The sequence below is a fragment of the Xiphias gladius genome, chromosome 20 (genome assembly GCF_016859285.1).
Source record: "Xiphias gladius isolate SHS-SW01 ecotype Sanya breed wild chromosome 20, ASM1685928v1, whole genome shotgun sequence".
NCBI classification, from domain to species: domain Eukaryota; kingdom Metazoa; phylum Chordata; class Actinopteri; order Istiophoriformes; family Xiphiidae; genus Xiphias; species Xiphias gladius.
The window spans coordinates 5,528,953-5,545,469 of record NC_053419.1 but is presented as its reverse complement, the minus strand read 5'-3'; the positions used below and the strand labels follow the sequence as shown (position 1 = coordinate 5,545,469).

Sequence of the window (16,517 nt, the reverse complement as noted above, 5' to 3'; positions counted from 1 at the left end):
TTTTTCACCAACTCGGCTGACTGAACAAAAAACCTTTGCCAACTTGCGTCATTAGAAAAATACTGAGAACTTTTCAGTTTGAAAAAAGCAATTAAACAAAGTCTCGCCCTCATTTCTGTGAGCTTCCTACCACACAAACCCATCACCTAATGCTCAGTCCTCTATTGCAGCAAAACAACTGTTTAATTCGGCATGAATTACAGCTCAGAAACATCTATTCCGATTGAATTGTGCACAGACAAATAGCCGTGACAATTCAGTCTTCCAAGAGGAGTTATCATGGCTGGGGTGATGAAATGATTTACACTTTCACATACAGCAGGCAGACACACACACACACACACTTGCAGATAGTTAACTGAACTGGCCCATGTCATTTCATTTATGCAGATTCGTGGACTATTAGCTTCTCCCTCGTATAACCCTGATGTATACTGTGCAATAATGTCTCTTAATGTCATCTTGTTGATAACAGTGAAAAATAGCGTGGGAAAGTGAGTGAATCCCCAGGTTTGAAAAGTACACTGCACAAAAGTATGTGGACACACATACATTTCACCGATAATTGACTTTTAAAGACCTGATTCCAAAACCATGAGCATTATCTGCTGCTCTAACAGCTTCCTGTCTTCTGCAACACTTTCCAACAGATTTTAGAACCTGGCTAAAGGGATTTGATCCCATTCAGCCATAAGAGCATCAGTGAGGTCCAGCACTAATGTTGGGTAGTAAGGTCTGGGTCACAGTCAATGTTCCAGTTTATCCAAAGGTGTTGGATCGAGCTGAGCTCAGGGCTCTGGGCAGTTCTTCCACACCAAGTGGGGAAAACCATTTCTTCATGGACTCAATGCAACAGTTGTGAAACAATACCACGAAACTGAAACTGAGGCAGCTCAATGGAATTCAGCCATCATTCATTTTATTAATTACACCCGGGCTTTTCCAGCTGTGACATGTCAAAATGCCTCCCATGAAAAAGGCCTATGTGCCTTAACACTAAAACACTTGGTAAAACATGCATAAATGGTCAACTGAGGTCAGTAACAGTCACAGATTTCACTACTTGTGATCATTTTATTAGGGTAAAAGTTTTTAAAACCAAATTTTAACGAGAAATTTCCAGGGTTTTTTTTAACGACGCAAATCAATTTAGTTTAATTTCACCCAGATATGTGCCTGTGCATTCAAAAATTCTTATATTTCCTCCTGAGGACACCAACTAACAGAAACGTGTTAGGCTACAAATGGTATTACAGTTACAATAATCTATATTTTTATGTTAACAATTGAGCAAATAACTATGTGTAAAGTGAAATGGGTCACTCAGTGACAAATCCGAGCCAGATATTTCCCTCTAGGGGTGGTCGAGCTAAAAAAGGATATTGGACAATATATTAATATTGGACTTATATTCTTCAGGTGAACAAAAGCCATGACTTCCGATGAATGATAGTGTTGATCGATAGAAATAAATAGGAAATTGTTTAATAATCTGGTAGCCGTGTCAACTTTATAAAGTTACAGTATGTCACTGTTGTGTTCAAAGCTCATTCTTATTGTCCAAGCAACAAAAAAAACAAAAAAATGTACTGCTGCTTTAAAAATCTGAGAATATTACTAAAATATGTGCATTATCTGATTTTCACCTGTTTTGTAATACTCAAAATAAGCTTTGTTAATGTATTCCTGAATAATGCAACCCCAAAAGCAAGTGAGGCTTAGGTTGTGTCTAAGCCCTTTGTAGTACTGGCTGGGTACTTTATTATATTGGTGATGGCCTAAACTGACTGACTGTGCTGCCTGAGCTACCACAGGGCGGATGTTCATACTTGTTTCCCATAGGGGGTTCTGGGAGTAAGCACCTTCCACGTCTGAGAGGGCTCCCACACAGCGGCCTGTTAGCGGGGACAGACCTGTGGACTGATGGGCTGTGTGAAGCATAGTGACATTTTGCAGACGCCAGTATTGAAGCGGTGCCACACGCTGGCTGTAATTGTGATGGGAGGTGCGGGGCGGCTGAATAAGCAGGCTGGAGATCTGTATTATGCTCCCGCCTATGTGAGACGAACACACACGCACACACACAGTGGCAAACTCTGCCTCGGCTGTCAGAGAAGCAGCAACCCACACAGCAGGAAAAATGGCTGGCAGAAACATCACTTTGTTGCTCTGCATCATCGTTTCCCTACATGTCCGACATCTCACCACTGTCTCATCATTTCATTATTCAGTCTTCATGTCTTTCTCTGTCTCTGCCTCTTGCTCTCCATGTTTTGTTAAATTCTCTTGGTATAAATGTTACATGACCACCCTCTCTTTTCCTCTCTCCATCTCAGTTCAGTTCAATTCAATGAAGCTTAATAGTCATTCATTTTGGGAAATATGCTTAGTTGTTTTCTTGGTTCGTTAAATGAGATAAAGACCAACGCCATGTCTGTGTGTTAAGTACAAAGCTGAAGCCAGGACTTTGTCAGCCTAGCTTAGAATAAAGACTGCCGGCAGAGGGAAACAGCTAGCCTAGCTCTGTCCAAAGTTAGAAAATAAGGTTGCCATAAGGTTGCCATACCTCTAAAGATCTGTATCTGGATTGTTTAATCTGTACATGAATAGATTTTAGGGCAAGTTACACGCTGGAATTATTCCTTGGCAAACAACAGCCAGGTGCAGTGATTGTATGTAGCTTTTCATAGTTTTGTTGCAACAGAGTTGTCGGTTTTACAGATTTTCTCACTTTCCACTCTCATCCATGTCGTCTCTGGCTGTTTTCAGCAAAAAAAAAAAAAAAAAAAAATCTGATAAACCACCTGAACCAACTCTCAAGTGGTAAATTTAGTTAATTTAGCATCTTTTTCCAGAGTTTGATAACACGCAACTCTTTTGTGTTTGCAGTAGCAGCAGATATCTTAATTCTTCTCTCTCAGGGGAAGCTGCGATGACTGGCGCGGAGGAGAAAATGGAGTGGAAATGCACTCTGTTACGTCAGCCTTCAGGCCCAGAGTCAGCTGGTAAGGAGGTAGGACTTTTTCTCCTGTTGACACGGCCTTAATTCTTCTGCTAACAGCTCAGGCAGTTGAGCATGTGCAAATCTTTTTCAGATTCTGAAAAACAGCAAGGTCTCGTGGTTGAAGCCCAAGAGCTGCCGGTTTTCACAGATTTAAGGGAATAAACAAGCTCTATGCAACTGAGCACACACACGTCTGATTTTGTACAACTTGTTAGGATATTTAGGATTCATTGTTTTTGGCTCTTTCCTTTCAGAAAGAAACAACAAAGTCTGGGAATTTACCAGAGGGTATTTTGAATATTAATATGAATGTTAAAGCACACTATTAACGCTCTGTATAATCAGCAGCTTTTTTGCATTTTCTCAACATTTGTCCTTTCACTTTCTATTACTGGAATGTTTTTCTGAGATGTGCTTGTTGCAAAGAGGACTTGCTCAAGGTAACTACTTTATAGTTTACCAAAAAAGAGAAAGAAAAAGTATCTCTTTGGCTGAGGAAATTAATTGCCAGTGTCACTGTCATGAAATACTGTTGACTTAGTACAGTGAGGCTTGGACCTGACTATGATATCAGCTGAAGTAGGGAATTGGAAACCGTAGGGTCACACTTGATGATAATTGTTTTATCTGTAGGGACCCCAATGTAAAGACCAGTTTGTCAGATTTTGTGTTTTTTAATTGGTTTATTTATTTCGCCTCCTCTTGTCTAGTTTGACATCTACAGTGTGCAGCCACAGTTGTTAACAGTCCTGATCCCAAACACCTCTCTCTGGCCCCTCCTGCACAATAACCTTTGCACGTCATGCAGGTTGTCAAACACTGAATGCTATGATTATGTTGTGCATTCTAATTCAAAAGAGAAGAGAAGAAGAGAAAAGAAGAGAAGAGAAGAGACCTGTACTCTGACCCCTGGGAAGCATGGAAGGACATCCATCACCTAATTTTATCAAACTATACGTCACTTCTAGATGGAGGGTGTGATCCAGAACTGCATATTACAAACAGCCTCTGGCACAGTCAAGCAGACACACCCACGGCTCCGTCTACATTTAATGCATATACAGTATTTAAGCTAAGATGTGTGTGTTTGTGTACTTGTGTGTGTTTCTTGCCAACCATCTCCATTGTTCTTCAAGTCTACAAACTTTCCTTCCTTATCTCATCGTCTCATTTATTTTCTTAATGCATTTTGATCATGTGATATTCTGAGTGATTATCCCCATAGCCATGATTTGGTTTTGAACTCTGCCCAGTCCTAATTGTTAGAACGTATGGTATACACTATGTATGTGTCATTTACTGTATGTGTATGGGCTGATTAGTTCACCCCACCTTTAACTACACTGGGTATGGAGGCATGCAATGAGATTAAACCACACTGCGTACACGACAGGAGAGAAAATACAGGGCATATGGCAATCAAGGCCACTGGCTATACTAATGTAGTTCATTACAAAACTGCTGATGCATGATGTTGCCTTTAGCAAGGTACTTTTAATGACCCCGTATGTTGTTTAAGTATGAAGTGTAACAGGAGAAAACAAATAAAATGATAGTTTACATAAAATGCATTTATGAGTCTAATGAAAATCTCATAAATCTAAACTAATGAAAAGGTCTGTTTCTTCAGAAACATGACAAAAGCAAAACAAAAAGAAAAAAAAAAGAAAAAGAAAATGTAAATGACTCACATCCAATTTTGCAAAATTAGCCGAGAAGACCTTTGCAGCTAATTCAGTGATTAGGTTTGACTGGCCATCTGATATTTGCCCACATGAATAATTGTATTTTATTATGTGCTGCTACCGCCTGTCAGTAACCATGCCTAAACCTAAACAGCATGGAAATTTTCCTTGTTGAAATGGATTCCGAATGCCAACAGAAAAAAAAATAAACAGTAGGGCTCTGAGGACTTTTTTTTGTATTCCAGTTCAAGTGGTACGACTAAATTTGGTGAAATTGGCCACATTTTATGAAATTTGGGACAGAAAAATTGTTTCGGAAAAGAAAAGATCATATGGAAACGGTTGTGGCCTATATTGTTGAAATTTGTTGAGTCATTTTGAAATACTCTGCTAAAATACATTCAGACCAAACTGAACCCCAAAACAAACTTGATAACAAACTGTAATAACTTATATCCACTCCTCGATGTTTTTATATAAGTTCCCTTCATATCGTTATTCCACCTCTGTTATTCCCATGAGTCATCTCCGGCTGCCTGCTCTGAATGTTCAGCGAGGAGAAAAGCAAAAAGCTGCCACATAATTTGGAGTCATGCATCATGCAGTTGCAGTTTGACAGTGTACTCCCACTCTCAGCTTACAGTGCTGCCACCACGCACGCACACACACTCACACTCTCTCACTCTGTCACTCACACACACACACTCATTTTCTCTGATGGCAAGGAAAGCCTGCTGTGATGAAGGCAGCCACTCTGAATCAATTCTGAAGCTCCTTATAGTCCTGAAACATTTACAACAAGTAGACTGCGCTCAACAGCTCTGGTGGCACGGTGTGCGAAAGGTCTTCAGAGAGCTGCTTGAAGAAGAGGAATATATCAAAACAGCTTCCTGGTTAAATTGAATTTAAGGCTCTTATCATCTCTCTCAGAGTCGACTAGTTTCCTCTTTTGACACAGAATTAATGTGCCGCAGGCTAATTTTAGTGATATTTAATCAGCAGTTTGAGTTCACAAGGTTGAACACTTATATGTGGACACAAAGTTCCGTTCACATCATATTCCCCATGTATGAGTCTCACAGTAAGTCTGGAATCCAGACCAATGCATTTTGAGCTCTTTTACCTGAGTGGTAACAGATCTACTTCCAAAGTTGCACTTAACCTGTCTTGTGTGAGACTTAAAAGCCACCTGATCTAATATCTATCTAACAGATATTAAAAATTAAAGCTCCACTAACTAATATTTTTATATAAATAATTATTCAAATGACATGTGGATGGGGTGGCTTGCGCTGATGTTTAGCCCTGTTAAGCTGATACTTTTGGCTTTACGACACGTTTACTGTATGGTTCACTCTCATCAGCTTTCTAGTTTCTAGAAGCAGCAGGCAGCTGTTTTCCGGAAAAACTAGGTTTAATAAACCTGCTGTACACTATCTGCCCGGTGCCGAACGGCAGTCAAACAAAGTTAGCAACTAGCTGGTGAAGAAAGCGGAACACTTAACAGAGGAATATTTTTCGCAGCAGACCAAAACATAACTGAAATTATCAGATGGACACAAGCATGACTCCAAATGAGTGACAGTGTTACCCTGTGTACGCTGGATGTGTAAACAGGCAACTATTTGCAAACACATTAGCCATAACAACTTTAAAAGCGATAAAATGCCATGGCTCATGGGACGTCCCTACAGGCAAGCACAAACACGTGCCTTCGCAACCCATTCACTGGACTGAGCTTGATAACTTCAGTATCCTTTCTTTGACATCCTTACTCCAGTTAGCTACAGTTCATCCACTGACGCTCAGGAATTCACACACACCCATGACAGATTGTTCACACAACATGTAGCCGCGCCTCTGTGCTGCTCTATTTTTACAATGACTTGACGAGCACCCTGACTGCCCAAGACGTTGTTGCCCCGACAGGATCAAGGTGCACCTGCCTCGGCGACTCACACGGCTCTAATGAAGTGAGAGGAAAAGGTACCTGTGACCCAGAGGATCTCACACACACACATTAAACCAAACAAACCCACATACAGACCTCAATAAAGGGAAGCCACAATGCAAGGTACCACTCAGTGTAATAGATCAATATCCAGAACAGTATGGCAGAACTACAATTGATGACTACTTATTCTCTTCAGGTGTAACACTAATATCTACCACGATAACAGCAGAATTGTTTTATTCTGAGTGGTGCAGAGTCTTACATGACATCACCTCCTTCCAACAGAGCCCCACCCACTTCCAACCAGTCAGAAGAGCACGGACCAAAAACAACACAAATCTCTCATGTGAAGTAAATGTTATAACTTGGGCAGAAAATTGTGCCTTCATGTAGGACTCTATTGCTTATAGTAAGAGGCTGATTGAAAGAAATACAAGATTTAAACGCAAGATTCAAATGAAAGTGAATATAACATGAAATGATGTGTACATTTTTTTTTTTTTAGCGTGAAGCCAGAACATGACACGGCAGAGGTAATTGGGGCCTCTTCCAATTTGATGCCGGCCACTGGGTCACCAAGAGAGACAGAGGAAATGTAATAAAATCACAGGGCATGAAATGAAGATTGCCACATTATCAACGCTGAGAAGCCACCCACACACCCTGCTGCTGCTACAACGGAGACACTTCCCTGCTGACTAGCTCAGAGCTAAAGCAGCACTCACAGTGTGAATCAACGCAAGGCTTTGCTGTTTTTTTGTAGACCGCTGTCATTGCATTATTGCTATAAGAGAGTGTATAGTCTTGTGTTCTGAGGTTTGTCACAATCGTACAAGGATAGGGTTGTTTATTTTTTAAGTATTTGAAGAGCTGTATGAAGATATTACTTTTGTGCCATTCATGTGTATGCCATGTAACCTGGCTCAGCCAGAGAAGCAGTCTAATGTCTAAGGGTTCAAAAGAGTGGAAACCTGAGGAACTTGTCATTGTATGTGCTGGGTGAGTAACTTTCATTGAAAGGAATGAGGCATCGTCTCAGACCACAGTATCCATTCTCTTAATACCTTCTAATACGCCTCTTAATACGCTGTACACAAAACCCTATTTTACTCTAAACTGCACTTAACTGCACGGCTTTGTGATTCCTGGGAAAAAAACAATGTCAAGTCATTATTTATTTATAAAAAAATATATTGTTTGTCTTTGCCTTCAGAGCAATGTCAAACGGCCCCTATCAGCAGGATGACATCTTGCCAGTGCTTTCCAAAACCCTTACATATGATCATTACATTAATGATTTATAATTCTGCCATCACTGCGATTAAGGTTTGCTTAGCTTTTAGGCACAAAAACAGCTTGGTTAAGGTTAGGGAAACCTTTTGGTAAAGGTTACAATTGGTTCACATCTCTGTTTTCCAAGACTTTCCACACCATTTGTCACTACTTCAAATGCCTTGAATGCTCTATGTTTAAAGGGGATCTCAGACAATTTTCCACTTCAAAGTCTGTTTACAGGTGTTGGGGAGTAGAACTACATATGTGAAAAAAGCTGTATAAAGCCTTTGGTGCCGGAGGGAGCTGCGTAAAATCTGATAAATGTCCTCAAGTGATGTCACTTGAGTCAGCGTGGGTTGTTGTCCGAAAAAAGTTTGTAAATATAACAATCTAGTTGTGTGGAATTAGAAAGAAGTGAGCTTGGCAGACCACTGTAGCCTGCTCCTCATCTCTGCTTGAGGCTCAAGGCTACATTAGCTGCTACTTGCAGAACTCACCCAAAACCTGAACTCTCAGCAGTTAATTTGCATTGTGGATCATGTAGGCATCAGGTTTTGAAAATGAAGAAGAATGTGTACAATCAAAAAGGCAGGTTCTGTTTCTGCTTTATCGATTTTGATACTTTTTTTGAAAATCTGTCCAACATTAGTCTGACAATGTTTTATAGAGTGCAATGTATAGAAAAGTGCTGTATGAATGTGTGTGTGACTGTGGCATGTAGTGTAAAGCGCTTTGAGAGGTCAGCAAGACTAGAAAAAAAGCTATATAAGTGTAGTCCATGTTTTTACTGGTGCTGCAAAAACCTACTATGCTGTGTCTACACAGAGGGCGTTTCAGCCGCATTCTTCAGTCGTCCCTCTCGCATGCATCTGACGGAACAGATACTTTTTTTAATCAATCCAGCTGTCTACATAGAACTTGTAACAACTTGCGCTTTACTTGTGCTATACGCCCATAAAAGTGCTTTTAAAACGCGATTGACCTAAAATTCAATTCCGTGCCTGAACACATCCTGTGTAGACACCCACAGAGGACTGGAGCAGCTGCTCCTGCTCTGCCAATGTGCTGCTAATGCTACATCTTCTGAGTAGTCACGGCATTAGGAAGTCGTCGGGGTAGATGGTTGAGTCAACAAAACATGTAACTTATTATTATTATTATTATTATTTTTATGCTAACCATTTCCTTAACCTTAACAAAGTACTTTTTTTTAAATTCCAAACCACAGCCACCCTAGCCGTAACAAAATCAGGGTACAGAGGGACACCAATAAGAAAATGATGTCAAAATCACAAGTCAGATCTGATCTAGTTGCTGCTGGATGGTGATAACATGGCAACATTATCTAAGATGGGATGTGAAGGTGAACATGAAGCTGAACATATTTGGTGCTGGAGAGAGATAGATGATAGGCCATGTGTTGTTTAGGATAAGAAGCAATTCAGATCATTTATTGTGAGCATGATAAAAAAAAATACTTTACTAATAAAACGATACTAGGAAAGACTGAACGACCATACCTTCAGTAATTTGTCCTTATATTAATATCCAGTTTTCCCCTTGAGAGCTGACTGTTATTATCACAGCAGGAGAAATTTAGTGGATATAAGATATATGAAGAAAAAGCCAGCAAATGACAGAGTAATTTGGAAGGATCACGCTTATTATTTTCCTCTGCATGCGTAGTTTGAACTTCTGGATGCGTATTGCACCGTAATCTGGCCTCCAACGTCCTAGAGTTGCATATCAGTAATATCCACCATGCGGTTTAGCCGCTAAAGATGACACTGATGGGAGGATATTTTGCTCAAGTCAAAAGCACAGCTCTGCAGCGCCTGGCAACATTATGATCATTAGCATAAGCCGAAATCTCTTTTCATTTGCACTCCCTTCCCTTTTCCTCTGCTCTGTTCCTGATTAAAACATCAAGAAGGAGCGTCAACTCAGTTTGGTGACATTCTGTCCTTCCCAGGCTCCCTCATAGGGTGTAAAGACTTCACTGAATAAATACCCATTCATTCCAAAAAGATTACTGTGTTGAGGTGTGGGTACTGCAGGGTGTCTGGGGAAAAAGAAACGTCACCCAACCAACACCCAATTGACAAAATAGGGTGTTTATTAATGCCTTCCAAAATGACCCATAGGATGGTTACAAAAACAATTTACAATGAAATGTTTTCTGATCTGCCACCTCTGTAGTTAGTGCTTGATTTTGGTTAAGTTTATGGATACATTGTGGTCACAGTTCAAACAAACTCATGCCAAGTCTTGATAGGGGACAGGACACACATAGTGGACTTGTGTGTCAAACCAATGACCACTGAACGCCAGCTCCTCCTTAAGAGGTGCTATGTCTGCCTTTGCTTCTGAGAATTGTTCTTATGACCACAAGAGGTCCCTTGTCTGAAAAATATAAACATAAGTCGTTATATTTATTTGAACAAATGACCAGTACAGTTATTTTTTCTGGTAAGGAGAGTCTTGTTGTTCCTTTCCCATTTCAATCTGACAGTCAGCCTTGTTTCTTTTAACCATGACCATATTTTATAGCCTTAACCATGTATTAATTATTGTAACCATGACGATGAAGGTCCCCTAAGCCTAACAAAGTACTTATTTTAACTCATACCATTTCCATAAACCTAACCATGTTGTTTTTGTGCCTAACCTTAACCAAACCTTTATTATAGAATTGTCACAACAAAAAATGGTTACTTATTTATTTTTCCACAGTGATTTTAACAGTTTATCTTTGACATATCTCCTGCCACTGTATGACGCTATTTCGGGCAACGCTCCTATAGGTCAAATCAGAGAGTAGGGAAAAATGACCTATATGGTCACTTAGGTTGGAGGACTTGGTGGGTTTTAATATTACGGGAGAGGATTTAGGTAGTGTTACACCGATCATATTAAAAGGTAATCCAGGAATTTATGCTTGCATGTGTCTGATGGTATAAAGCAGTGTTTTGCCTAATGATGTCGCATTGCATTTTGGCAAAAGTTGAGTCAGGTTCAACTTTTTTGCCAGACAACCTTGCATTTTTTTTTGCTGGAGCGCTCCTCTTCAGAACCCTTCCTGTACCAATCTCCACTACATTGGTACAGGAAGGGTTCATTGGTATGAAGAAAGTGCTTCTCCTGGTCTGATAGCATAAGTGTCTTTTTTTATGGCTTTACACTTTGCGTCATGCACATAAAAGTTGCTTTTTTTAGCATCAGGGCTAAAGTTTTTCAAATATTAATTCTATATGGTTGAAAAATTAAAGTGTCTTCCTGTCTGATCTGCCTTCCAACTGGGCTTCCCGGTTCGTATTTCATCTTCTCAGTGGTACCTGTAACAACATGCTTACACCATCATAGGCAGTGCAATTGTCAGTCTGAGTGCACACTCATTGTCACCACTCCCTCCAGCTGTAGAATAACAAGGCAGACAGCAGTGCTTCGTTCAAATACATCGGCTGCTGGGAGACCCCAGGATCCTGGGATGTGGACCCGCTGGGGGGGCCTAAGTTATGAGGTAAGTGGGGCGATGGACGGCAGAGAGGATGCAACGAGGAAAGAAGAAAAAGAGGGAGCAGGATGGTAATGACAGTGAGGATGGGGAGAGACGCTCTGCATTTTCTTTTGCACCATTAGAGGAGGTCTGAGCAATTTCCCCAGGGCAGAGGTAGCACAGTCATCAATCTGCGAGGTTAATGCAGGGTTATAGGAAAGTATATAATCCACAGAGTAGAACCCCCTGCCGAAATGCTATTTTGGCTTCATGATGTTATAGACTTAACCCTTCCCCCCTGCATCTGTACCAAGAGTGTATCTACATTTGTGGACTCAGGATATTAATGCATTTATGACATGCATGCATGCATGCACTATTGCATTCACACAAATACAACTATGGCTATTTTCCGATGCATAACATTGTCATGATCTCTCCTTTTATTTCCTTTGCTTGGCACATGCTTTGGGGAAAACTTTGTGGAGCTAGAGTACATTTCAGCAGTGCAGTTTATGAAATATTTCATGTCAGGGGTTCTTTTACAAGTAATAATATATGCTGAGGTACAGGGAGGAGGCACAGTCTGTTCCCATGACTTCTTCCTTCTTAGCGAACTACCTAGTTATGTTCATAAAACACAGCAACAGAAAAATTGCCACAAAAATGGTGAAAACCAAGGATAAGATTGACATAACTGCACAGGCTATTGTCAATCAACTGACAGAGGAAACAGCTCTTAAATGGGCATATAGATAAACCACTCCCCACTGATTGGTTAGGGAGGGGGAAAAAAAAAAAACGCATCCCCACTCCTAACAATCAACTGGCTAACATGAACACCATGCTGAATTAACATGCTACATTTAACCCATGGCTAGGTCTGTCTCCCCAGTGACAGTGGGCATAAATGTTAGCAAGTTGGTACAGTACCAAATGCTGTTCTATAGCCACCTGCAGTTAAATGACTTTAGAATGACATTTAAACTGGTGAATGGATTTTCATTTGAGATATTGAGTTAAAGCATGCTAATGCACACCTGCCAGGTAGTCACAAACTACAGCCATGGTTCTTGTAATGGATAACTGGCCCTTGCCAATCGTACAAGCCAACAGTGTGGTGCTCCACTGGCACAGAGAATGAGTCGCCAAAGGCTTCAACAGAGAGATGTAGTATAGGTGTGAGCTTGGTGCCAGAAAGATGTTAAACTTCAGACTGAAAAAACTCTCTCCAGTGAGCTCAACAATGTCTGCATGTGGTGTGGTAAAAAAACTCAAGAGCAGCAATCAAACCAATCAAAACAGTCCACAAATGAGCCCAGTCTACTTCAACGAGATGTGTTAATGGTCTCTAAAAAGCTATCTAAGTTAAACACCCCTTCTTGCGAGTGAATCAGTCTTGTCATGGACAGGAAAAGGCTGTAAGAAGAAGGAAAAGAGAAAAAGAGGACTAGATAGTAAAATTAAGAAGTATAAAGAGAAAGACCAAGATATGTGGGAAGGAAGAAATATGGTAAGCAATGACACACAAAAAGGCTCAAATAAAAATAACTGGAAGGATCAAAAGAAATAAGTTTGAGCAGAAGGAAAAGAAAACGACCGAAATACAAAGAAAAAGTACCGACTGAGAGAAAAGGCATTCTCGGATCACTGCAGCGTGGGTCTGCGGCGCTAAGGATAATGAGCCAGAAAAAGCTACGGGAGATTTTTAGAGTGAAACAAGGAGGAAGAGAGAGAAGAGAAAGAAGGAGAAAACATAGCTCTGTAAGTGGCTCACAATGTAGTGCCAGTTAGCTGCTGTCTCCTAGGAGAGGAAAACTGGGACCAGAGGGGAAAAAGAAAAGAAAAGGATAGGTGTTTAGGGAATAAAAGGAGGAGATAAATGTAGAGGAAGGGACAGCAAAGGGAAAAATTCAAGATAGAAAGAGAGAAATATATGCATAAGATAAAGAAGCACATGTACAAATAATGCAACAAATAATTCCTTTGCCAAATAAAATGAAATTGATCAATAATAACTGACCATATTTCACTACACTGAGTGTAGAGCGACACACCGTGACAGCCTTAACTTTAACATCTTCTGCAACTGATTCTTTGGAACACAAGTGTGTTTACATCCAATCAATTCAATTTCTGACAGGTACACAACAAAGGACGCACCTGACCACACTTTTGTTAATAAGAGATTTCAGTTTTTAACTTTTGATAAATCTGAAAAGAATTCTAAAAACATGTTTTTACTTTGTCATTATGGGTTATTGAGTGTAGGTTCACGGGCAAAAATAGCAATTTTTTCAATGTACAATGAAATCTACAACACAAAGTGTTCTCATCTCGCAGTTACAACTAGTTATAAATATCTGAGGCTTTATTTTTGATTTTGCATACATCATTTAGTTAAATAAAAAATAATAATAATGAAGCTCTTAGTCAGACAGCCATTGTGGGGCTGGCCTAGACACTTCACCATTTTTTAGTTCTGCTTGGCTGGACGTCCCTCTTCCTTTAGGGATTCTTATTTCTCTTAAAGTGTTCTGGGATTGTATGTTTTTAAAAGGCACTGTCATGCTTTTGGCTGCCCTGAAAAAACACAGAGGTGCTGGCATTTAGATAACAAAACTGTTTGGGCTGGTGAAAGAGAGAAAAAGTACTAAAAACCTGAATGGCTGCGAGCGTCGTCCCCGTGACCCAGTTATCTAAGACACAAGCAACATCTCTGCTTTGTGTCCGGCCGCAGACTGCTACATATAGTGATATACATGGTATATGATATACAGTTTGTACATATTTGTCATAATATCGTATTGGTATATATTATTAGCAAAGGTGTTGTTACATTGTACATTAACCACCAGTTATGTTTTGTTTTTTGTTTTGTTGTTGTTGTTAACTTTTTAACTTCCAACGGGGACGCTTTGCCCTTGTGCACCTAGTGCTACTGTAGTTGTGTTTTGGTCTTTACTGGACTTAGTCTTGACACAACCTTTACTAATTATACATTGTTTGAAAGCTCTAAGTTTCCTTATTCTATCTGTGAAAAAGCATTTTAGGATCCCCATTACTGCAACTGCTGTTGACACAGAGTTGGTTCAGACTTTTGTGTACTATCATAGGCCTTATATTCATGGTTTTACACCACAAAAAATAGGTAAGGCAACAAAATTTACATTTCTACAATGTTTGTGCCTCTTCAACATGGTTCAGTATCCCTTATAATCTGACTTTTTGGTTGTAAAATTTAAAGCCCTGGTAAATAGTAAACTGACTGCACTTATATAGCACTTTTCCTGAGCCATAGTCGCCTCACCAAAGGAGACCAGGGTTATGACTGTAATCAAAAGGGTTGAAGAACAGTAACCGTTTTATTTCAGGCACATTATTTTCATGTTCGTGCACAAAAATGGGGGCGTCTGGTAACAGGCTAATTGAAAAGAATAACAGAAATTGAATGTTGGGTAAATGAAGATGTCCAAGCCCCGATAAACATTTGGGGAGAATCATTCTGTTATTCTGATGGTGCTATATCAGGTTTAAAAAACTAAAAGATCAAGAAAAGGAAAAATCAACATGTAGACAGTGGAACAAACTGCAAAACAACAAATTTAATTGATGTGCTTGTATCGGTTTGAGAGGCGTTGTAAAATGTATTATAACTTCGATAATATCTCCCTAAAAACAGATGTAAAATTACAAACATATACTACATATATGAAATTCATGACATCAAAACAGGGACAGACGTTTAAAAAACATAGAAAACTATCATTCATCAACTATCACTATTCCCTCTGTCATCCTCCCTCTGCTGCTAATGTGAACAGATACACTGCCTGGCAGGTACAGCTGGTAGTTGGTTGGAGGGTCTTGTTTGGGATTGGGGGCTGGCGTCTCACCCGAAGTTCCACAAGAACTTGCCGAATTTCAAGATACATGGCTGATTAGGCTATAGACGGTTACTTACAACCAGCTTTAGTCTTAGCTTAGCTAATATGGTTGTGTGAAATATACTGGATGTGGATGGGAGCCAGCAGGAATGGCAGGCAAAGACGTCACATCTCTGCCAATTTATGTTTGTGTTTTAAAAAATTAATCGTTGCCTTTTTACTGGTAAGTTTTTATAGAACTCACAATAACTTGTATAAATGTCGTCAACTCAAGAGAAGGGTATCCATGTGTCTTGTTCGGCCCACCCCCCTCAGCCAAACACAGACATGACACAGAGCAGATGAGAGGCTCACTCCCTGGTTTTCTTTAAGCATACCAGAAACACTGCTCTTAAAATACTCCCGCATTTCCTTATATTTTTTGACTGGTCTACCATTAGCTAGTGCAGAGAAACGAGCGCGCACACTGAGGAACAGAAAATGAGACAGTCTACAAAGTAGTTATTTTTTCTTTAGACAAATTCACGCATGGAGTAGACACATTCCCACTAAAATCGGCACGCTTTGTTTTTTTTACCTTGTTTAAGTCTTTTTTCCTATCACAGAGAATCTTTACTCTCCAAGCGAGGGAAGCTGTCATGGTGGCCAGCAAAACTCAATTCAAGGCAATTTGACGCTACATCATAAGGTCACGTTACATGTGAACCTCTGGGTTGAGGTGGAAATGACCTTTCAATGAAATGATTCCTTTTGATTTTGAATGATAGCATCGTTTTTTTTGCTTTAAAACAAACTGAAATTAAACAATTTCACAGAAAACCTTTTTTTTTTTTTTTTTTTTTAAATCAGACCAATATATAAATACACTTTAGATGAATAACACAATTGTTTCACTTTTTTCAGTGTATTTTCCCTCTCCTATAACTGTATTTTTCAGTGGCTGCCTTTATTTGTTTTTGTTATTTATTTACAGCTTCCTGTAAATAAGCTTTCTGTAAATAATTTATTATTTACTTATTCATTTATTTATTAATTAAAATGTATCTTATAGTTATTATCTCTATGTAGTATACTGAAACACTGTGACTTTACGCTATTTTCTAGTTCAAAGTAAACATAGTTATATTCTTTGGATAGATCCATAGATATTAACACTGGACAAGCAGAGTGTGTCCCATGTGCCACTGTTGCTACCTTACCATTCATGCAGAACCCA

General features: G+C 39.6%; 1 protein-coding gene across 1 annotated transcript in view; it reads right to left on the bottom strand.

Moving 5' to 3' along the window:
- cacna1bb (calcium channel, voltage-dependent, N type, alpha 1B subunit, b) overlaps window positions 1-16,517 on the bottom strand; it is a 176,241-nt gene that overhangs the window by 88,644 nt on the left and 71,080 nt on the right. The window lies entirely within an intron of this gene.